This window comes from Eurosta solidaginis, chromosome 1 (genome assembly GCF_040869045.1).
Source record: "Eurosta solidaginis isolate ZX-2024a chromosome 1, ASM4086904v1, whole genome shotgun sequence".
NCBI classification, from domain to species: Eukaryota; Metazoa; Arthropoda; class Insecta; order Diptera; family Tephritidae; genus Eurosta; species Eurosta solidaginis.
In genome coordinates, this window is record NC_090319.1 from 134,957,583 (window position 1) to 134,982,542 (window position 24,960).

Here is a 24,960-nt window from a genome sequence, read left to right on the forward strand (position 1 = left end):
TATTACTCCTAGTTTGTTTATTTTTGTCTGACTTTGCAGATTATTTGTGCTGTAAAACAGGGAGTAGGGGGGAGCAACACCAATGTGTAGTGTGTGAGGTAAAGGGGGCCACTCGCCAAACGTTTAATTTTATTATAAAATAAGTGCGCGCGTTGATATAAACTCGACGAAAAGTGTGAAATCGTGAAATAAATCTTATGCAATAAAGAACAAAACTGTGTAACAAAGATTGATTAGAGAAATTAGTGAAAATAATAGTGACGTAAAAGAAAGTGAAATTTGCCGCAATCGAATGGCGTGAATTTTTTGTGAAGGTGAGGTTATGTGCACCTCTTCCTTGTGCTGTGTCTGGAGGGCCTTACCGCTGATGGGGGGACAGACCAGATAGTCACAAGGGATCTAAGACAACGTTAATGTCCCGCGTTTGCACTTAATTATCTTTTCGACACTAATAAATTATTCACACTTTTCGCGGTTAAATACGATTACTACGTGTATGGCACTCACAATATATATTTTTACACGGTTTTTGTATAGTTTATTATAACCAAAAAAAAAGTGGCAAGAAATATTGCACTTACTTAGTGGCGGTTTCCTGGTTTGGAGTGGCACGTAGGTTGTGATGTGTTGCAGTGGCTTCAGATCGCAGTCGATTGCTCAGTGTCTGACGCTGATGTGGCAAGATGGCTTGATCTCTCAGTGTTTTTGCACGCTGGTATGAAATAATCGACTTTTTGTTGGTTGTGGCAAATTCTTTTCCGGACAAATTTTTGTGACAATTTCTTTGATAAACGGCAATTTTGGTGCGGTCAGCTATGATCTAATGTTGTGGACTGTAATTTAGGTGCTGTATTTCAAATTCTGGTGAGATAGGACCAAATGTTCGGCCGGGGTGCGTTTGCTCCTGGAGGTAGGTGGGCGCACCGGGGTCGATCTCAGTGGAAATAGGTGTATGGGATAGAAAATAAGCAAATAGACGAGCTTTCTCGTTATAATATATATGATTTATTGGGTAAATATAAAATTAGCAATAGTTACAATATTACCTGAATAAACGCAAAAATACGGCAGAGATCGCTGGCGGCAGATGTTAGCTGGTTGGCTGTTAGAATCCAAGGGGCCGGTTGTATAGCAAGCTACAACCGTTGACCCGCAAAATCCTCCGTTTTGGAGGGGAAAGGCACCCACACATCAACCCCGACATGCATATGCATGAGTGCTGACAAAAGCACACATACACGTGCATGTACATGCACGCACATGCATGTGGCGGTGATGGTGTGGGTGGTTATAAACTAAGTCGAGTATCGAGTATCGATTTACAGAGTTGCATTTGGGGGGATCGCAATCAGATGCGGAAAAGTTAGGCATCCTGCCTAAACAGCAAGTCAGTAGACACCGCATTGCATAGGGTGGTAATAAGCATAGAAAAAGCCCTGGAATATAGAGAATATGCTCTAGAAGTATTCTTAAACATTGCCGGGGCTTTCAACAGTGTTTATAAATGGGCGATTATGGATGGTCTTAATTACGTTAAAGTACATCCATCCTTACCCAGATGGATCGACTGCATGTTAAACTGCAGTAAGATTACATCGCAATGGGGATTGTATGCGGCCACGAAATTAGAGGACAGGGGCACTCCGCAGGGAGGGGTGCTATCACCTCTGCTGTGGACGCTGGTCAATAACCAACTGCTCAGGGGATTCTACGAGGGACCAGCAAAACTTACGGTTTACGCGGATGACGTTGCATATGACCTTGTTTACAAAGAGGTACAAAGTACCTAAGTTAGGAGGGGCGACCCTACGGGAGAAACCGTGCACAAAATATCTAGAAATCATCCTAGACAATAAGCTGTCATGGAAGCTCAACGTGGAGGAGAGGGTGAGGAAGGCTTCAACGGCACTTTATGCATGGTCTTGTTTACAAAGAGGTACAAAGTACCTAAGTTAGGAGGGGCGACCCTACGGGAGAAACCGTGCGCAAAATATCTAGAACCGGCATATACGATCAGAAGGCACTCGAAGACGATGCCTCAAAACTAACAACCAAAAGCAATAATTATCATTTCACTGGCAAATTTTATAGTTTTTTTCTTCGGGAGTTGGACACAATCTTCATTATATTACTTAACAATTTAAACGCTTCATTCTGTATTGTGAACGATAGCTCAGACGAACGATTCGCCTCCAAACGATTTCGGCTAGCAATGATATTCTTTATAATTTTTGTTCGGTCTTTACGTTTCTAACTAACAGGAAGGCAAAAGTAATTGTCAAGTTATAAGTTGCCATCGTTTAATATAGTGCAAATACACTAGCGATTCGTCTCTGATCCGCAACGAAAGTTCGTTTCGTAATAGAGAATGAGGCCCTAAGACTAGACATTTGTATTTTGACTTACCAGCAACAACAGAATCATGGTTATTGTACGCCTCACAATCATTATAGCATCATGTAACGAAGCTCAGTTTCTTCCAAAAATTGTTCGGCACCGCCACGTAAAATCAATGTACATGTTCTAGCATTAACGCAACCTTTAAATAATTATAAACTATGAAAATAAAATCAATTTCAAACCCACTATCAAACCTTGGAAAACGTTGAAACGTTCACCACCAACTTGACGTTCTTCAAAGTAATCACATTGACCCAAAACACTTGAATTAATATCATTAGCTGTAGTCATAACAGCACCACCACAAGCTTTCATTGTACGTTTCAAACCTTCTTCTGGTACACGAACAGCACAGAACATATCACAATCTGCAAAATAGTGTGTACCAACATCACCAATTGGTAGTTTAGATAACACAACATTGACGCCTTACTTAGCTAGTTCATTGTACAGAATACGCCATTCAGCATCAACAATTTTCTGATACTCTTGAACATTATCAACACGTACTTTTCAGAATTATCACGCTCAGCCTTAAATTCCAAGACTATATTTAATAATGCGATTTTACATCTTTTGTGTGACGTTGGGTCCATCAAAGGAAGGTACAGCGTCCAGAACAATTTTAGAAAATAATTGATGAATAAGTTTAGAGGACATTGCTGTGGCAGCGTGTTTTCTAATAAAGCACGTTGTTGTTCCTTTGATCGGCGCTTCGACATGTACAGCCATGTCATATTTTGGTCATGCATAATTATAATGCTTTACGTATAGCTTTAATGATAGTACGTGCATGCACGCCTTCCTCAACATATGGTTTAACTTGTTTTAAGATTTCACCTGCTTAAAGTACTACTGTAGTGGTGCCATCGCCGAGCTGATAAGAGAAACATTTTTATTCTAAACATTCTAATATAACAAAAAACTTATCTCAGCATCTTGAGATTTGGCGATGTCGATTAGAGTTCTATGGCTGGATGCACAATATCCAATAGTTTCATAATGGTTGCACCATCATTTGAAATTGTGGCCTTACCACTGGAATCAACAATATGCTTGTCCATACTGCGTGGACCCAATGTAGTGCGTACAGCGTCCACAATTGATTGCGAGGCATTGATGTTGGATATGATTTCAAGTTTACCTTGAGAGCTATTGGTACCCACACATTTTTTTACACAAAAATTCATATGTACCCAATACAAGTTCAGGGCGTTCATATCTATCGACACGCCGTCCGGTGTGGCCCAAATGTTGCACATAAAAATATGGATCAAAGAAAACAAGTAAAAGTGAAAGATTTTTTTTACCATCTGTTGGTACTTTACACATAAGACATTGGTAACGACGACCACCATCTACAAATTGCATATGAGCCTTGCAACGATTACATCTAATTGGACCCAATTCACCAAAATTTACAATGGGTGGCTTATATTCACCCTCAACCGTTCGTGCCATTGGTTAGACGGTAAGTGTAATGGACCAAGCTATTGTTTTTAATAAATCAGCTGTTGCAGGTATGCAATACAAACAAGACCTGCAAAGAAAAAAGATCAATGTAATTGCCATACAAAACACTAATTTCGAATAGCGATACCTAACGTAACGTGGCGAGGAGTTACCCTGATCTTCTACCACATATTTTGTGGTCACCAGTGGTGGTAATAAACCCTGTTCATTAATAATAAAAGCACCAACAGCGCTGTTTTATTATCTGATTTGACATCTGATCGGGATCTAAACGGCCTTGGGCTTGATCATACTGTTGCGGCTGTTGATATTTACCAGTAACAGGTGCAGGTGGTTGCTAAAGAAAATAACACAAAAATAATCATCAGCAAATTTTTAAATATATTAGTTGTATTAGCATACATTATAACGAGGACGTCCGGACGTGCCCGGGTATTGGAGGTTAACCCAGCTTGGGTGGCGCCTGTCCAGGTTGTGTTGGTGGCATCATTTGACCCATGTAACCACGTGGTGCACCTGGTTGTTGTAGAGGATAACCTGGCTGTTGAGGTTTACCATTTGTGCTCGATTTCCAGGCAACGAAGCGTATTGTGTTGTTGATTCCATTTGTTGGAGACGTGCACGAAGTGCAACAATTATTTTCTGGAAAAATATTAGAATTTGTAATATTGTACAATTACAAACATAAATACATATTAAATTCACTTTCCAAGCACTTGCATCCAACATCGCCAAGTTCAGCCAAGTTATTATTAACACAGGCCTGCAGCTAAATTCGCGGAAAATGGCGGACTCGCTTAAAATTTTTTTCCACACAAAAATGACATATTTCACAATACCTATGAATATAGTAGGTGGAAGAGAGCACGATACATTGTGGCAAAGCTAAATTTGGCAACATGCTATTTCATTTGGAGAATTTTTCATTCCAAATCGTCATCCCTGTCAAAAATTCGTGTGACTGTGTGCGTTTTCGGTCACCCGATTTTTGCAGGGTACATAAAAGATTTCGCCACACCAAACACGGAAAGAGTAAACAACTTGAAGAAAATGTAAGGAAAATAAATAGTTTGTTTACGTTCGAAACTATTTAAATGTTAATAATTCTATCAGTATCTTCAATTTTTGCGTATGTTTCTTCTTCTCATTTTCAACAAAACAGATGTTTTATATTCGTGCTACCAGCTCTCATTAAGTTGATCCAGATCGTTCCAATGAGATTTGATCGTAAGCCAGAGCTCGATAAGTCAATGGACCTAGTGCCCTGAAGCCGCGAAATAAACGTGACGAACTTCGCCTAGTCAAAAATAGAATCCCCGTAATTACATGAAGGTGAACACAATGAAACGTCATTTGCGACGAAAGATCTATTTCTATCTCAAACGTGTGCGAAATTTATACCCGTAGTGGCAACGAAGAAATGTTGCCATTTGTTTGAATGCATGCTTATGGAAAGTTCAGCTTCTTCTAATTTAAATTCTGATGTTGTAAAAGGCTGGAATTAATATTAAGTATAAATAGATTACATATTTATAATCTGCACTTTTACATAATTATTTTGAATTATTTCCACAATATTTTAAACTTTAATTAGATGTTTTTGCTTACAAATTGCAAACGGTCAAAACTTAGCGCACAAAAGTTTACTAGGCAACTCTGTCTATTGAGAGAGCGATCAGCTTATACGTTCTTACTTACGTACGTACGTGCATTGAACGTCGGCGAGTTTTTGTTTACATTGCTCATTCATAAGGTAGGTCGTGTCAGCTGACCCGTTTTTTGTACGTACGTTCGTGGGTAACTGCAGCTTGATAGTAAAATATATAAAATTCCCGCACTTTCAGCTCTTCTGACTGGTCTAGCTTACCGCGGAAGAGCAGTTGAAACCACATCGGAAGATGCATAGTGTACAAGTACAAGTGTGTTTACTTATCTGTCAAGCATTCTGACAGGCACTCGCTGTATTCGGCAGACCGAAAATGACAGCGAATTCAAAATGGATACCATTGCCGAATACGCCGAATGATTGAAAAAGTCAAGACGATTGGTGGACTTCGGAAAAACATAACGGGAAATTCTGGGTTGTCGTCGTTGGTTTGGTTGAAAACGGTAAAAAAGTGTTTTGTGCAAAAACGCAAAACACTGAAACAGGGTTTATATTGGCCCAAAAGTGTTGCTGTGTTGCACAATTTTTTCAATTTATTTCGTGCCGGAAAAATTTCACATGGAATTATTCACTCTTGTTCCTGATGTTTTATTTTACTTTTCCTGCCATGGCTAATTTATCAGACCAATTCTAAATATTCTCGCGGTTTTTTTATTCCCGCGGAAAAATTCCTCCAATTCTTTTCTCCTAGGGAGAAGAATAATTGGGGAATAGGAATTTCGAATTTTCGAAGTCAGCTGTTTTGTCAATTGAAATTTCCTTGCGCATTTCTTATTTTGTTTAAAAAATTGTAAAGTTTAATTATTGTTGCCAATTTGTTTGAAATTAAGAAATAAGGTATAAGCAATGCACATTATTGCATTTCATGTGGTATTCACTGAAATGAGTTATGAATTGGTGCCACAGCAACATCAACAGAGGAGCATAAGAAGAAGACCAGCGTAATAACACAAATCCGCCGGAGTTGCCTGCATTCATTCTACAAAGCAATTTTCTGGCGGCCAAGTCGAGTTGAGTTCGCCTTTCGCCATATGCTAAGATCTATTTAAGCCTTCTTAAAATGTCCTTGCGCAATTTCTGGACGGCTGCATCAAATATGCGAAGAGCTCTTCCGTTGCTTATGATATACTTTTCGACTTAAAATAAAGAATATTGTGGTTGTTGTTGTTGTTGTATTAACAGTGAGAATATTGTGGTAGAACGTAAATACATATTTTAGGACAAGTTTGTACAAATAAGTATTCTTTCTTAAAATAACCAATTTCCTTTAACTATTTTGATGCATTCCCTTTAATTTAACTAGTGAAAAAACTCCTATGAAATGGCAGAGAAATCTCGGTCTCCCTCACATTCATGATACCTACTTTTCTCCCATAACCGGTTTCCGCTTTTTCGAACATTGTTCAGAATAGGAGGAAAGGGAGAAGTGAAAAAACTCACACGGAATTTTTATTTAGAATACGAGGAATGGGAGAAGGGAAAAAACTCGCACGGAATTTTCGTTTAGAATTGGGCTGTATATGGTTGGCTGCCGTGGTGTAAAAAAAATTATTTGTTAAACAATAATTTCACATCACTTTCAGTTATATGTCCAGTAAATGAATATAGTTTAGCACATTATTTCGCCACAACACCCAAGAAATGCAAAGTTTTATAATTTCGCTCCATTTCATTCGCCTAATACCGTTTTCCCACAGAAACTTAATCGAATCACAATTCTATTTAATGAAATAATTAAGTTTCCCTTTTCATACAGGGACTTTTGTTTCATAAAGCGAACATCTGTCAACAGTCCCAAATAATAATTCGTTTTTACAAATAATAGTTAAAATTGAAAGCAGCCGTTTTCTTTTTAACTATAAATACTGTAACGAATTTGCTGCAAATCCTCTTATTAGCAATCCTCTGCTAAGTTCGAATCACTAAACTGTTGAATAAATAACTCCAATTTGTAATAATGCAAAATGGCCTTTATTAAAGTACTTCACAATAACACTCAAACTGTGTAACGAATAGTTTGCTTAATAACCACACTGATTGATAGCTCAATGAAACTCTACTATTCAAAATAATACTGCTATTGCTCGCTAGATATCGTCTTAATCGAAACAGCTTGACAACTCAAATCAAACTGAATTCCAGCGCCTCTACATCTGTCGCCTTTTATACTCTTTGGTTTCCTCGTTCGCATCTTCTAGACCAGGGCCATTCATTTCATAGCACAATTGTGCCCTCTCAATTCACACGCATATGATTCGCTCCTGTCGTCGTTAATTGAGTTAGTCGTCGCTTGGCACTTGGCGTAGCAACATCAGTGGTGGGTATCGGCAGATCGGTATCAAAATATGTATGAAAAATTATGCGCGATACACATGCTTGTTGTTAGCTCGTTGCTTGCTTGTAAGCGACTAAATGAAAAATCAATTCACCCGCACGATCATCGCGACGATTGCGCTCTCACTAATACAGATGCACTTTCAGTTTTGAATGGCCCTGTTCTAGACGCTTCCAGAATCTACTAGTACAGTAGCTCTCAAACTTCTCAGCTGTAACTACAATTGCACAATTTTATAGTTTTTCTCATTGCATACTTATAGGAGTATCTCAGATATATGCATGTATTTGTGCATTGACTCTCTGCTGCTCGTACACGTACATGGTACATATATGTAGACGCAGTTATTGTTTCGTTTATGTAGATACATGATGATTGAATTATTGATGTGCATTCACGTCACTGCTTAGCATCGCTTAGAGCTGGCAGCACTCCTTAGTTTTGCTAATATTCGTAACACTGCCCTCCACCTAAGTCTGATCGTCCCGATCAGACAAATCTCTCGATCTAAACGCTGCTAGCATCTCCAAATGTACCACTCTTCTACTCCGTGGTTTCTCAATGCTTTGTATGCGGTAGAGGGTATCACTGATCTTCTTCACAACCTTGCACGGGCCTTCCCAACTGCACCGAAATTTGGATGGAACACCTTTCCGCCGGTGAGGGTTGTATAACAGTACCAAATCTCCCTCCCGGAAACCTTCGAATTATTTTCCTTTCCGTACCTGTGTTTCATCTACTCATTATCCTGGATCGTTCCCTCGCACTCTGTTGCTCGGCCAATGAAGAACTACTTCGCAGAGCTTGCGCTGGACGGATTTGCTTTGCATAATCCGTATCGTTCCGACGCTTCACAACAGTAGTGTGCCTTGGCTTGAAACCACCCTTGCATTCTTTCTTCGTTTTAGTACGTCCGTTAGGGCTTTGGGGTTTTCAATGCCAGTGTTTTTTCCTCACAGGTACCTTCGCTTTTGATTTGTTTGGCCCATTTGTTCCATCAACCTTTACCTTTGAATTTCGTGGCCTTCATCGAGTCTTCTCCACCAGTACCCGATTACTGCTGAACCCTATTTCCAAACTAAAGTTAAGTGGCACTACTTGGTTCTCATAACGCATCACCCTTCTCTGCATATCGATCTTGATGTCATGGTCAACCAAGAAATCCACTCCTAATGTAACTTCATCAACAATCTCCGCCACAACAAATTTGTGTAGAACCATGACCTTTCCAATCAATACTTCACATATCACTTCTCCCTGAACTTGGTTATACTCGCCAGTGACCGTACGCAACTTTGCTCCAGGTAACAGTTTTACTTTCTTGTTGACCAACTAAGATCGGATCAAGGAATGAGATGCGCCCGTATCTACAGTCAGTACTCGTTCTTTGCCATCCACATTCCCTCTGACGGTAAGACTGCTCGATTTTCTACCAATTTGCGACACAGATATCACAGGGCATTCAATAGCTGGATCTAGCTCTCTACGTCTTACTCGCTCTTGCTCATCTCCTCCAGCTTTGCGTTTACGCCCAACCGACATTGTTGGAACTATTAAGGTCAAGATCGCAATGACGTGCAATGTAACCGGACTTCCCGCATTTGATAACTTTTTCACTCCGCTTTTGCGATCCTTTCAGCGCCTCCAATATTGCGTCTACCCACTCTGGCCTTTCTACTTCCACACGGCGTGCTTTGAAAACTGGATTACACAGAAGCGACGCTGTTTCCTGAATCAGTGCATGGGATACCGTTTCCGCAAATGTTGGCTTGGGTTTGCGTATGTGGCTCGCTTCGTTTCGACGTCCCGTATGCCATTTATAAAGCTCTGAATTTTTACTCTTTCGGTGTATTCCACGGATGCGTCGGCATTCGCCAAATGTGCAAGCCTTTCGACATCTGACGCAAACTCCTGCAAAGTCTCATTAGCTTTTTGGTAGCGGTTTTGCAACTCTATTTGCTGTATCTGCTTCCTGTGTTCGCTTCCGTATCGCCTCTCTAGAGCGCTCATCAATGTTTCGTAGTTGTTCCGCTCTCCCTCGGGAATAGTCTGTAGGATTTCAGCAGCAGATCCTTTCAATACCACGAATAGTGCAGAAACTTTATCTTCAGCACTCCAATTGGTCACTGTTGCGGTCTTCTCAAATTGTAGCTTAAAGACCTGCAAAGGAACAGAACCGTCAAGGGATGGTGTTTTTACCTTTGGATTACTCGTTGAAACTGCTGGGCGATTTAGTTGCAACTGCTCGATACGTCCTCTCAAAGCATCCACCTCGGCCTCGATTTTTTCTTCAAACTGTAAAATTTTTGTTGTTGTTTCGTCCCCATCAGGATAAAAGACAAACTCGTCCACATCAATACCTTGCGACTCCATTACCTCTCGTAGCCGTGTTTGAAGTTCGATCTTATTGCCGGTTGTATTTAATCCACGCTTCTCCAACTCCTTTTTCAGTTGCTGGATCTTCAATTCACTGAACTTTGCCATGTCCAAGTTGTATTCCTAATCTTCGGAATTTATTCAACATTTCCTCTTCTGACACCAATTGTAACGAATTTGCTGCAAATCCTCTTATTTGCAATCCTCTGCTAAGTTCGAATCACTAAACTGTTGAATAAATAACTCCAATTTGTAATAATGCAAAATGGCCTTTATTAAAGTACTTCACAATAACACTCAAACTGTGCAACGAATAGCTTGCTTAATAACCACACTGATTGATAGCTCAATGAAACTCTACTATTCAAAATAAAACTGCTATTGCTCGCTAGATATCGTCTTAATCGAAACAGCTTGACAACTCGAATCAAACTGAATTCCAGCGCCTCTACATCTGTCGCCTTTTATACTCTTTGGTTTCCTCGTTCGCATCTTCTAGACGCTTCCAGAATCTACTAGTCCAGTAGCTCTCAAACTTCTCAGCTGTAACTACAATTGCACAATTTTATAGTTTTTATCATTGCATACTTAAAGGAATATCTCAGATATATGCATGTATTTGTGCATTGACTCTCTGCTGCTCGTACACGTACATGGTACATATATGTAGACGCAGTTATTGCTTCGTTTATGTAGATACATGATGATTATTGATGTGCATTCACGTCACTGCTTAGCATCGCTTAGAGCTGGCAGCACTCCTTAGTTTTGCTAATATTCGCAACAATACAATCAAAATAAAATGCATGCGGAACTACCCATAGATGTTGCTCCTAACCAAATATGTGACTAATCTCGAAAAAGCCATATTATCTTTTGCAGCAAATGCAGCGAAAATTATATTTAGAATTTTTTCGTGTTTTTCTACTTTTTGTAAATTATTGAAAATAATTTATTTTTGATTGTAATTTCTTACATTGACAATAAAATTCGAAGTTATAAGCAAACCCGATTGGATTTTTCACTCGATTAGGCATTCAATAAAGCAATAATGAGATAATTAAGAATTTGTATTTTGTAGGGAAGATTGAGTTCAATTAGGTCTTTAATGTAGAAAAGTTCATTAATTATTTCATTAAGCCTATGTGTGAAATTGGCATAACACAACCACATAAAACGTAATTTCATGAAAAGCAAATAAAATTAACATAAAATACATCAAACCGTTCTACATTTCTACAAATATTACTTATTGTCGCAGATATGCCGATATTTAGAATTATATATGCCGATATAAGAATTAAAAAAGTCATTTTGTCAAAACTTTTTATACAGAATATAAATCTTTGAGCTGACAAGTTTCTAAATTTTTAGTGTTGAACCTTTTTGAAGCAACCCTGTTATGCACACATACATACACGAAATTTCAAACATTTATTTCAACGTTTCTACCATAGTGTATAAGTGAAATTTAATTTATACATTATTATTGAATTTTAATAATATATTCCTTTATTTCTTTTCTTTTCCAGGTTTCCAGAGGCAACAAAGGAAACTTATTGGGTAGGTATTTGTATGAAGTGTTAGATTATGTTGTTATTGTCAATTTCTAAAATGTACATTTTTGTAAGTTTATGTGTAATACTAATAATATTTCGTTTTATTTCAGATATCAACATTTTCCCAATAACAACAATTTGGTAAGTTTTAAACATAAATATCGTCGCCAACATGGCCAGAAACATGGTTAATGCTTTGCAGCTAAAACTCCGTCCAAAAATCGAGAGTGTTGTCAGAAGACGAAGAACCATTTTTCTGGCGAGAGGCCGGCGATATGTAGATATTGTAAATTTGTGAAATAACTTATGGTAATTCCTTACTTTAGCTCACAACTGCTAAAACTCGACCAAAAATATCGGGAGAGATGTCAAAAGACGCGCTTTATTTCGTTTCGGAGATATTTGCAAACAAAATTGAAAATTTTAATATGGTTGTTGTAATTTTGATGATTTTGTAGTACCCACAAGAAAAACTGTGGGTAAAAGTGTTTTGCGCGGATATAGTTTTGGTCTCCAAACCGGTGTTGGACCCACCCAGGGTAATTTTTTTTAAACGCGGCCGAAGGATCGCTCTCGGATTCATGGTCCTGGGATCAAAATGCTTCTTCTGACACCTCTCCCGATATTTTTGGTCGAGTTTTAGCAGTTGTGAGCTAAAGTAAAGAATTTACATAAGTTATTTCACAAATGTACAAATATATGATGAAATGGTCTGGATTTTTAAGTTAATCTATTTATTTATTTTTCTTATTCCAGACAAATGGTGTAGAGTATGCATCGTTGGATGTGGATTAGGAGTTCCACTAAATGCCTTTCTTTTGGAGGCAGAAATGTGAGTAGACTATTAATGTTTAAATTTTTTCTATATATTATACAAATTTTTACCGGTAAAAGCCTAGTTGAGGGGTCGACTGCTAATACGCGTGCAAAAATTTTGTTTGCAAATAGATTTTGCACGCATTTAATTTTGATGCCACCCCATTGGTGGACCGGTCAGGGTAATTTTTTATAATCGCGGCCGCAGGCCTCCAACGCAAAAAGGTGTTCTTCGCAAAAATACTATGGATTCCACCCCCGGTTTCGGAGGGACTCTCGGGTCATTTTTCGGTTTTTCTTTAATATCTTTTGAACGAGTTAAAATTTTCATTTTCCGCCTTTGGATTATTGTTGTCGAGGTCAAGGCATGTGTTCTGACACCTCTCTGCTTTTTGATTCGACGCGTTTTAGCAGTCGACACCTCAACTAGACTTTTACCTTTTTACCAAATATATTTTATAAATTGTCAATTAAATTCCATACCATACTATACCATAATACCTGTATGACACTACTTTATTTTGACTCGCCCACTCAGCATTTAAATGATTGAATTTTGAATTTTCTAACATATAAATACAATTTGATTACTCTTTCTATACAATGAGTTATCATACAATTGAGCAAAAGAAATAAACAAATATGAATACTTTGATGATCAAAAACTGAAAAGCATTTTTCGATCACTTTTTGGAATAATTTTTCAAGTCCTTTAATGACTAAATTTTAATATTTCATAAAAACCAACAAAAAGAATAATCAAATATGCTTACCTTTGATGATCAAAAACTGTATATAGTTTTCCAGTCAGATTTTGGAAACATATTTGAATCAAATGTGTTTACTTTGGGTGGTCAAACATTTATAATCATTTTTAATTCAGCTTTCGGAATCTTTTCTGACTATATTTGTTGACTGAATAGTGAATTTTATACTTGTTAAAATTTTAATTTTCATTGAAAATCTTGTTTCCTTCACATACACACATTTTTTCAATCATGAAGTTCAGAAAAAAATTGTAGTTAAAAATTTTATTATTAAGATATTCTTCAAGACAATATAATGCAAATGCTGCTCGTGACCGAAGATTTCCCCAACCATTTCTCCACCTTCGGTTTTCCATAAAATACATAATAGTAAATAATAATAAGTAAATAGTAATAAAACAATTAAAGCTCAATTGTAATGTTTTTAGATTGTAATTTTCTTGTATTTCGTTCGTTTTTGGGAATTAGTTTACACACACCGGTCGTGAAATCATATTACGAGGGAAGGCGACAAAAAATATAATAGAAAAATACAGAGAAAATAAAGTAGTGTCATATAGGTATAAGGAGAATCTCTAGTTCAAAACTAGTTCATTTCTACTACATTCTGAGCCACTAATAGTTTGCCATATATCTATTTTTTTGCGTGATTTCAAATGGCGAATTTTACATGACCATGTGATAGGCGGTGCAAATTGTCCCCGCTGCATTACATTTTCACTAGTTCCTAACTATATCCAAATTTGCACTTTAGAACTAGTTCTTTATTGGCCCTTTTTCGATAGTTACGATGTAGTGTAAAATTTTACAGCTGATTTCTAGTTCATTCTTGGTACTATTTCATTGGCCCCGAACGGGAGCGAAAAAGCAGTTCCAGCTAATCATTTTCATCGAACAAGTAAGGATGTCAAACTTGGGGCGAGACCTAACATTATATACCCAACGTGAGTTCCCACTAACTTATTATTGTGAAATGTTACCCATAATTTAAATAAAATAATTCCGCTTTTTTGTTTGAATTGAACATTTATTTTTATTTTTAATGGTTAAAGGTTACCCACACTTAATATAAAATAATTCCGCTTTTTTGGTTGCATATTTTATTTTATTTTAATAACCTTGCTAGCTTCAATTATTTCTTTTGTTGCTCCCCACTAATTTTTAAAATCACTTTTATGCTTTGTTGTTTTTTTTTGTTTGTTTACCTATTATTTTGTTTTGCTTTAACTAGGCGGAGTGAATGGCTGCGGCTGTTGGGGGTTTCTGGCCCGACCCCCAAATGCATTTTTGCTTGCCAAAGGCACCTTTCTCCAGGAATGAGAAAGGGGCGTCTTCTTATCAAATCAGCTTTGCCTGATAAGAATTTAAAAATTGTAGAGCCTAAAGTGATAGTTAAAGGGAAAAAGGATTTAGAGAGTACAGCTGAGAGTATGATAGTTCTAGGTGTAGAAGATTTTCAACCGATAGGCATTTCGCCCATTGAGGCAGAAAGCGAGGAGGAGACCCATCAACCCCCTGTTGAGTTAAACTCAGGCATGCTTAACGAACGAAACGATATCATTTCGTTACGATAATCAACGTTAATAAACGAAACGAAGTGACTAACGTTAAGATCGTCAAATTAACGTTAATTTGGCGTTCTTAACGTTAATAAACGAAACGAAATGACTTCGTTTCGTTTATTAACGTTGATTATCGTAACGAAATGATATCGTTTCGTTCGTTAAGCATCCCTGGTTAAACTCTTCTTTAGAAAGTTCTCTCATTGCAACATGGGCTAATAGTAGACAAACTCAAACATATAATTACCTCACTGATGGAACTCCAAGGAAAAGAAAATACCAGGAAGTGTTGAGGGAAAAAGATGAGGAGCTGGGGCAGCAGATCAGATCAGGTCATTCCAGATTTGACTGAAGCAAGGCAGAGTAGTCAAGTCGAAGATCTATGCAGCATGTTACCTCCACATGTAGCACTATGTGTGAGGAATTGCCTAAAAAATACCCAGCGCAATGCACAAGGGCATCGATAGGGAACTTAAAACGCTAGCTCTTTCAGTTAAGTTTATTGCCCCTATAGCCTATAGGTATTTCAAGCCCTTATTAACGTGGCCATCCAGAACAACACTTGAACACTTTGTTCAAAGTTGGCCACGTAACCCTGGCTGCAACTACAGCAGCATAAAAGCTTTGGAGCTAAGAAGTCGTGGCTTCACAGATGCACAAAGGTACTTAGGCCAAAACCAGTTAATTTTAAAAATGTCCAAATCGAAATTTCAGTTGATTTCGAGGAAAGTAGTTTTTTACATCGTAGTGCATTTGTCTATTTTTGTGGATATATGTATTTAAAATATTCCAAACTTCATAAATGTTTAGTGCCTCTTCCAAGATTTGGATCGGAAATAACAGAAAAAGAATTCTTGTTCACTCAGGAGAAGCAATTTGCAAATTGTAACCTCGTGTGTCCTCCGTCCGAATTTGTCGATTTTATGTCCAAATTAGAAAAAAATTCCTCGGTTGGGTTTACTCAAATTTTATTTGAAAAAATGCCAGAGGTAGAGCCATACTATTGTTGCAGCAATTGCAACCCCGACTCTGTAAAATATATTTTTATAAGAATTCGGACATATTTTCTACTAAACAATTTTAATAAAAAATCGGCACACATTAAAATTAAATATATACCATTTAGGCATTTAACTTATAAATGTTATTTTTAAGTCCGGGTGTCTATCTGCATAGTTCTAATACGTCCAATTAGAAGTATTCTGTCGATTTGTGTCTTTAAAAGATACTTTCACATAGGTTGTACGCTCATTCCTTGTTCTTGACTTTCGCATTTCTTATCCTTTCTAAGGGCATAAATGTTTTTTCTTTATATAAGTAAATTATTATTTTTTTTTTAAATATGCGCATATCGTACTTTTCCAAGCAGCTTGTACAATTAAAGAGAGGCACCTTCTCTCCACCATGTCAACTTGCGACCTAAGCTTTTTCTCCTGGACTATCACTGCGACGGAATTTGTAAATATTTATGTAAATACTTTTATCAATTAGCCTGAATTGTTAACGAGCAATGTATAATTTTTGATATTTTGTATATACTATAAATGTATATAGTATTGTCAAATATTTGCCTGAATTTTTAACGTGCAATGTTGTTGTTGTTGTTGTAGCGATAAGGTTGCTCCCCGAAGGCTTTGGGGAGTATTATCGATGTGATGGTCCTTTGCCGGATGCAGATCCGGTACGCTCCGGTAACACAACACCATTAAGATGATAGCCCGATCATCTCGGGAACGATTTATATGGCCACATTAAAACTTCAGGCCATCCCTTCCTCCCCAGCCCCAAGTTCCATGAGGAGCTTGGGGTCGCCAGAGCCTCGTCTGTTAGTGAAACAGGATTCGCCGCGGATAGATGAGGTTGACAATTGGGTTTAGAGAAGCTGTATATTGCGCTGGCAACCTGAAGGGTTGCGCTACTCAGCCCCTTGAATCTGATATTTTAGTCGCCTCTTACGACAGGCATACCTACCGAGGGTATATTCTGACCCCCTAACCCGCTGGGAGAGCTTAGAGATGATAGTATCCCTTAGTGTTGCTAATATTCGTCACAGTATTTTGTTTTCTCGATGTGGGAGGGGTGAACATTTATTGCTAAAATTGTAGGCATATTGACTTAAATTAATGATAATTGAAACTCGTATAAAGCTATTTTGGGATTTTTTCCGAATCAATTCATGAATATTTCGCTATCACTTCGGTACTATTTGCGGATAATTTCCGGAACTTTTTGGTGTCAATTCGCGCTTATTTAGGAGCTAATACGTGATATTTTACGGAATCTTTCGGCACTATTTTCGAGGTTGTTGTCGGGATAGTTTCTTGGTTCTTTGTGATTTTTTCAGAACAGTTTCGTGGTTTTTTGGTTAAGGATCATTTCCAGTAGACAATTTACTTTTGTAGACAATTTACTTTTGTTGTCTTGCAAGGGAAGTACAAATGTATAATAAAAAAAATGTTGCATATATTATTTTAATAGATATCATCTCTGCTGGGGTGCGCTTCAGCTCAGAATATGCCAAAACAAGAGAAAACCTACAATTAAATACAGATTCACGTGTTATTTGCCAAAGATTTACCGGCAAAGAAAGTACCTTTCACAGCCAACAAGCGTCGGTACCAAACTGGTTGGAGCTATTTCCCCAAAAAAGTGTAACACTACGCATATTGGTTTGCCAGCATTTGCCTCGGTAATTTATATTGATTAAAAATTGCAATAGCAGATAATGTAATGTGAATTAAAATTCAATATGTAGGCTAAGCAAAAAAAGCAACTGATCCGCATGCAACTGTTATTTATGTACCGCCACCGGGAGCTGCTGCTGCTATCCTAGAAGCATTTGATTGTTTGCATTACCACAACATGACATGATTCGCATTAAGCACGCTCTTTTAAGGCAAAATAAATCGCGTATAGCCGGGCACAATTGTGCAGGAATCATCGCACCAGAAAGGGTAAGTAAATTTCCTCCATATTAAATATATAAACAACATGTATGAATTTGTTAGTGATAACACGGCCTGCAAGGTTTTTTGTTTCGGATCAGGAAGTCATTTCTGACGTATTTCTGCGTGATGAGTCCGAATCCGTCCTTGGTCCAGCACGTCAGGTTTTTGAGATATCCTAACCTAAATGTACGAAAACCGCTGTTTTTAGCATTTTTTGAGTTTATATCTTAATAAAGGAAATTTTTTTGTGCAAATATGCTTACAGTATCTTTGAGAACAACTTTTTCCCCACAAAATCCATTTTCGAACGCCTCGATTCGATTTTTTTTCCCGAGATGTGGTAAATTCAAGTTGGGGTCTGTTGTCGAAATCACATATCATGAGGTGGACGCTAAACTTTGCAATCGGTTTTTCACGACAACTTGTATCTAGAGATTTTCGGTTTTGCTGATTACAAATTCGCTATAAGACTATAAAATTTCGAAATGGCGGAGCCAATAAGGGTACTAAAAGTGCTACTAAAAAAAAATCAAATCGTGGCGTTAGAAAATGGATTTTGTGAGGGAAGAGTTGTTCTCAAAGATACTGCAAGCAGATTTGCACAGAAAAATTTCCTGTTATTACAAAATAAACTCTTCTAATGCGAAAAACAGCCTTTTTCGCACTTTCGGGTTAGGATATCTCATGGTATGTGACTTCGACAACAGACCCCAACTTGAATTGACCATATCTCCGGAAAAAATCGAACCGAGGCGTTCGAAACTAGATTTTGTGGGGAAAGAGTTGTTCTCAAAGATACTGTAAGCAGATATGCACAGAAAAATTTCCTGTTATTACAAAATTAACTCTAATAATGCGTTTTTCGCACTTTTAGGTTAGGATATCTCAAAATCCTGACGTGCTGGGCCAAATGTAAGTACGGATTCGGCGCGAAAAAATACGTCGGAAATGACCTCCTGATCCAAAACAAAACAAAACAAGTAAGGAAGGCTAAGTTCGGGTGTAACCGAACATTACATACTCAGTTGAGAGCTATGGAGACAAAATAAGGAAAATCACCATGTAGGAAAATGAACCTAGGGTAACCCTGGAATGTGGTTGTATGACATGTGTATCAAATGGAAGGTATTAAAGAGTATTTTAAGAGAGAGTAGCTATAGTTCTATGGATGGACGCCATTTAGGGATATCGCCATAAAGGTGGACCAGGGCTGACTCTAGAATGTGTTTGTACGATATGGGTATCAAATGAAAGGTGATAATGAGTATTTTAAAAGGGAATGGGCTTTAGTTCTATAGGTGAACGCCTTTTCGAGAAATCCCCATAAAGGTGGACCAGGGGTGACTCTAGAATATGTTTGTACGATATGGGTATAAAATGAAAGCTGTTAATGAGTATTTTGAAAAGGAGTGATCCTTAGTTCCCTAGGTGGACGCCGTTTCGAGATATCGCCATAAAGGTGGACCAGGGGTGTCTCTAGTTGTACGATATGGGAATCAAATGAAAGGTGTTACTGAGCGTTTTAAGAGGGAGTGGGCATTAGGTCTATAGGTGGACGCCTTTTCGAAATGTCGCCATTAGGGTGGGCCAGGGGTGACTCTAGAATGTGTTTGTACGATATGGGTATCAAACGAAAGGTGTTACTGAGCATTTTAAGAGGGAGTGGGCATTAGGTCCATAGGTGGACGCCTTTTCGAGATATCGCCATTAGGGTGGGCCAGGGGTGACTCTGGAATGTGTTTGTACGATATGGGTATCAAATGAAAGGTGGTAATGAGTATTTTAAAAGGGAGTAATCCTTAGTTCTATAGGTGGACGCCTTTTCGAGATATCGCCATAAAGGTGGACCAAGGGTGACTCTAGAATGTTTGTACGATATGGGTATAAAACGAAAGGTGTTACTGAGCATTTTAAGAGGGAGTGGGCACTAGGTCTATAGGTGGACGCCTTTTCGAGATATCGCCATTAGGGTGGGCCAGGGGTGACTCTAGAATGTTTGTACGATATGGGTATCAAACGAAAGGTGTTACTGAGCATTTTAAGAGAAAGTGGGCATTAGGTCTATAGGTGGGCGCCTTTTCGAGATATCGCCATTAGGGTGGGCCAGGGTGACTCTAGAATGTGTTTGTACGATATGGGTATCAAATGAAAGGTGGTAATGAGTATTTTAAAAGGGAGTAATCCTCAGTTCTATAGGTGGACGCCTTTTCGAGATATCGCCATAAAGGTTGACCAAGGGTGACTCTAGAATGTTTGTACGATATGGGTATCAAACGAAAGGTGTTACTGAGCATTTTAAGAGGGAGTGGGCATTAGGTCTATAGGTGGACGCCTTTTCGAGATATCGCCATTAGGGTGGACCAGGGGTGACTCTAGAATGTTTGTACGATATGGGTATCAAACGAAAGGTGTTACTGAGCATTTTAAGAGGGAGTGGGCATTAGGTCTATAGGTGCACGCCTTTTCGAGATATCGCCATTAGGGTGGGCCAGGGTTGACTCTAGAATGTGTTTGTACGATATGGATATCAAATTAAAGGTATTAATGAGGGTTTTAAAAGCGACTGGCCCTTAGATGTATATGTGAAGGCGTTCTCGCGATATCGACCAAATGTGGATCAGGTGATCCAGAAAATCATCTGTCGGGTACTGCTAATTTATTTATATATTCAATAACACTAACAGTATTCCTGCCAAGATTCCAAGGGCTGTTGATTTCGCCTTGTAGAACTTTTTCATTTTCTTCTACTTAATATGGTAGGTGTCACACCCATTTTACAAAGTTTTTTCCAAAGTTATATTTTGCGTCAATAAACCAATCCAGTTACCATGTTTCATCCCTTTTTTCGTATTTGGTATAGAATTATGGCATTTTTTTAATTTTTCGTAATTTTCGATATCGATAAAGTGGGCGTGGTTATGGTCGGATTTCGGCCATTTTTTATACCAAGATAAAGTGAGTTCAGATAAGTACGTGGGCTAAGTTTAGTAAAGATATATCGGTTTTTGCTCAAGTTATTGTGTTAACGGCCGAGCGGAAGGACAGACGGTGGACTGTGTATAAAAACTGGGCGTGGCTTCCACCGATTTCGCCCATTTTCATAGAGAACAGTTAACGTCATAGAATCTATGCTCCTACCAAATTTCAAAAGGATTGGTAAATTTTTGTTCGACTTATGGCATTAAAAGTATTCTAGACACACTAAATGAAAATGGGCGGAGCCACGCCCATTTTGAAATTTTCTTTTATTTTTGTATTTTGTTGCATCATGTCATTACTGGAGTTGAATTTTGACTTAATTTACTTATATACAGTAAAGATATTAAATTTTTTGTTAATTTTTGAATTTAAAATAAAAATTTTTTAAAAAATGGGCGTGTTCTTCATCCAATTTTGCTAATTTTTATTTAGCACATATATAGTAATAGTAGTAACGTTCCTGCCAAATTTCATCATGATATCTTCAACGACTGCCAAATTACAGCTTGCAAAACATTTAAATTACCTTCTTGTAAAAGTGGGCGGTGCCACGCCCATTGTCCAAAATCTTACTAATTTTATATTCTGCGTCATAACGTCAACCCATCTACCAAGTTTCATCGCTTTAACCGCCTTTGGCAATGAAGTATCGCATTTTTTCGGTTTTTCGAAATTTTCGATATCGAAAAAGTGGGCGTGGTTATAGTCCGATATCGTTCATTTTAAATAGCGATCTGAGATGAGTGCTCAGGAACCTACATACCAAATTTCATCAAGATACCTCAAAATTTACTCAAGTTATCGTGTTAACGGACGGACGGACGGACGGACATGGCTCAATCAAATTTTTTTTGGATCCTGATTATTTTGATATATGGAAGTCTATATCTATCTCGATTCCTTTATATATGTACAACCAACCGTTATCCAATCAAACTTAATATACTCTGTGAGCTCTGCTCAACTGAGTATAAAAAAACCTATTTTTGCAGGCCTGTGTAATTTGTAATACTTTTGTTGATAATCAACTGAAGAATGCAAATAGTTCGTAGTTCATGTAGATAACAATTGATTTTTTTAATTAGCGTTTGGAGAGCAAAATACATATGTATGTATGCATTGAACTGCATTTGAAAGGGAGAAATTAATAAATTATATTCAGTGTAAACCACACACTCAATGATAGATTTACAAGATTTTTGTCATTTTGTCATCATTCGCGTCGCCGTTGTAATAACATTGAGTTAAGAGAGGACATCGACACCTTATTACCCACAGCCAGTTAAAATTTTAGTAAATTTTGCTCTTTTCATTGCTGATTCAAGTTGTGGAAAGTTATTTATCGAGCATTCCATAGAAAATGGTAAATTTAAGCAGACTTTTGCATTGTTGTCATTATTAATATTCAATGCCTAGAAGGTTTAATGTGGTCATATTAATAGTTCCCGCGATGGTCGGGCTAGTACCTTAATGATAGATAATTTGTTGAGGGTGCACTGCGACCACAGGTCTATTGTGCCCTCAGCTATGGCAATGGTGAGCCCATAAATTTTGCCCTACGTCTTGAGATTGCGTCGCGTTCCAGAAGGATATGGTCTGCCAGCTCCTGATCGATCACAAAATGTGTATTGACTGCCCAGTTTCTGCATACAGCTGTCCAGCCTACAATGTCCTGTAAGAATAGCTGTAAGGATTCTAAGGTTATCTTTCGAGAGACCTATTTTGCCCTAAAGCGACTTGTGCTATAACCTCCTAACAGTAACTTAGATTGTCCCAAACCAGGCGTATTGCGCCAAACCTGGTGTGAGACAACTGACAGGGACGACTCGGGACACAGGTTGTCCGCCTGCTCATTACCCTCTACTCCCCTGTGGCCTGGAACCGGGCCGAAAGTACTACGTTGTGTGCTTCTAATTGATTCAGCTTTTCTACGCACTCAAGGGTCAGTGCTGACTTTATTTCGAACGCTGCAATTGCCTTTAGTGGGGTCAGACTGTTTGACTGAGTATGGCAATTGTTTCATTGGAGTATCTGCGCTGAAGTTTCAGCTCAGCATACTGATTTACTGCGAATACTTCGACTTGAAAAATGATCGGGTGTGCTTTCAGTGGTACTGATATTTTGGCTCTGGGTCAGAAGTCTCCGACTCCAATCCCCTCTGGCGTCTTCGAGCCATCGGTGTACCATACGATCTTGTGTAGCCGCTGTAATCTTGTATCCCAAATCTACTTTGTATCTTTTCTCAAAAACTACCAGGCTGAAGATATCATCCCTCTGGAGTTGAGAGATTGGGATCTTCTCTTTCAATTCCTCCAGGTTACAGGACGTGATAATATTACCTTTGCCCGAGCCCTCCTTGGTGATATTCAGGAGGGTTCGCTTGGCTGAGTGCTCTATCGATATGTTCAACCAACAGCAATAATTTGGCCACGCAACAGACTTGTAATACATAGCACCCGCCCACACTTATACAGCCGTACCAAGAGACGGAGCAGCTTAATACATATTGGCACAACCGGAACACTGCTGGAAATCTAATTTATAATCCAGTAAGCATTCAAAAGTACTTGTACCAGCGCTTGGTGTACATCAAAATGGACCAATGTATGCTATATTTATGCCAGCACAAAGAGCAAGCTATGTTTATGTAAATAATGTAACTGCTAATGTTAATTTGTATGGTGGACCACATATAGTACCTACGTCTATACAATGGGGAACACCAAACTACCTTAAGAGATATGTAGCCACGACTCAGATTGTTGTAAGAGCATACTTTAAGAATGTTATTCATAAAAACTGATTTTATATTTTGTTTTGGTTTTTACTTTAGAGTCAACTGGTTATGCAAGGCATGTCAGCTATTCCTGTAACTTAAGCGCCTTCAAATGTAATAGTTACCGCAAACGCGGTTGTGGGATTATTTAGCTACGTTGAGATTACACAAATCAATGACTTTCAATATCGGAAGGTTTTCCAGCACCATAACAACAACAACAACAACAATATACATAAAGAGTGCACAGTATCTTTATGGAAAATTTATCATGAGACAATGCCCAATGCGAGAATTTGAATTCAATTGGGCATATTGTTGGAAAAAGCATATAAACTTTATGCATCGTCTGGAGAAACCAGAATATTTACAATTTAAATATAACGAACGTGGTGAAAGATGTAAATTGTGTGACTTTCAGGCAGCTACACCAAGCTTCAACAAATAATTGGACCATAAGATTTCTCATATGCCCAATAGTTATTATTTAAAATGTAAATTATGCGATTGGAAGACTAAAGCACATTCAAGTATGAATTTTCATTTACGTGCACAACACGCTGAAACAATCGATGTACCAACGAAAAGTGTAGAATTAACTGTTTGTCCATATTGTAATCAAGAATTTGCATCACAATGGTATTTACGCAAACACTTAATACAGGAACATGAGAAAACAGTCGATGAAAGAACATATTTTCTATGTTTAGAATGTGGTGAAGAATTTAGAACAAATACAAGCGCACGTTTATGAAAAGTTTGCTCATTGTACACCATAAGATTTGAACGGCAAAATCCTGGGGGTATGGTTACACCTATGTGGCATCTACATGCTATTTATAATGACTAGTATGGAATGACTCCGGATATGAAAGAAAGCGGAGGTGACGAAATGAATCACAATGCTTCTTTGGCTTCTGGTGATACTCCTGACATGCTACCTATATTCCGCTGCGTCCAGCAACACCACCAGCGCAGGAAAAATAAGGCAGCGCCCCTCTGAACTTCAAAACAAGGCCTCGGAAAGAGCACGACTACGAATAGACGTTACTGTATTTATATAGTTTGTACATCTCAAAACGCACATATATAAAAATTACTATAATAATAGGATATGATTTTAACTGTAAAAACCATTTTACATATGCATTATTTATTAATTAAATATTATTTAAACAAAAAGGACGAGTTTAATTCATGTAAAAAGCGGATTGAAAGAAGGTAACCGGTACGGATAACCGGCAAGCCAGTTACCCGTGTTGTTGTTGTTGCATATGTTTTGTTAGCGATAACGAAAACATAC

At 38.0% G+C, this 24,960-nt stretch overlaps 1 long non-coding RNA gene and 1 pseudogene across 1 annotated transcript; one reads left to right on the plus strand and one right to left on the minus strand.

The window, feature by feature from the left end:
- Positions 1-577: 577 nt before the first annotated feature.
- Positions 578-7,860, minus strand: LOC137237860 (T-complex protein 1 subunit eta-like; annotated as a pseudogene).
- Positions 7,861-17,408: 9,548 nt separating this feature from the next.
- LOC137238110 (uncharacterized) lies at positions 17,409-24,732 on the plus strand. Its single transcript, XR_010949105.1, has 3 exons — positions 17,409-17,643; positions 17,710-17,908; positions 23,715-24,732. It is a non-coding gene; the product is annotated as an uncharacterized lncRNA (long non-coding RNA).
- The last annotated feature ends 228 nt before the right edge of the window (positions 24,733-24,960 follow it).